Genomic DNA, 547 nt, shown 5'->3' on the forward strand with positions numbered 1-547 from the left:
CACAGTTCTATTTTAATTTGTTGATTCTTTTATTTTATCCTCGTATTTGCTTTAGCAGAATTTATTATGTCACCTGAGGCTGCGTGATTCTGCCAAGGGTTTGAATTTGAAAGAGTACAATTCAATGGTCAACTAGTCCATACTATGGAAAGTTTAATCGTGGTTTAATCCATCCTGCTGACCCATTTGACTATAAACCTCATTAAAGAAGCTTGAAATATTCGTTTTATAAAAATTCGAAAAATCAATTCATTTGTGCTCCTAACTTAAAGTTACTTGAAATTTAATCGCGTTGTGTCGTATTCTACATTGATTCAATATGGAATACCTCGTATCAAAATTGGTAGAAACTCATTCCAATAATCTTTCTATGCCAAATCAAACTTGTTCCCTAAATAAGACGAACGTTATTTGAACATTGGTAATGTTGTATCGAATTTTAATTTTCCCTCTAAATAGATTCTGTATCTACAATCTACAATGCAAAACATTATGCATTTCAAGAAAATTATCTTGTCATCTTGAAACATGCATGTGTTGATAATTT

Source organism: Uranotaenia lowii, chromosome 3 (genome assembly GCF_029784155.1).
Source record: "Uranotaenia lowii strain MFRU-FL chromosome 3, ASM2978415v1, whole genome shotgun sequence".
Classification (NCBI taxonomy): domain Eukaryota; kingdom Metazoa; phylum Arthropoda; class Insecta; order Diptera; family Culicidae; genus Uranotaenia; species Uranotaenia lowii.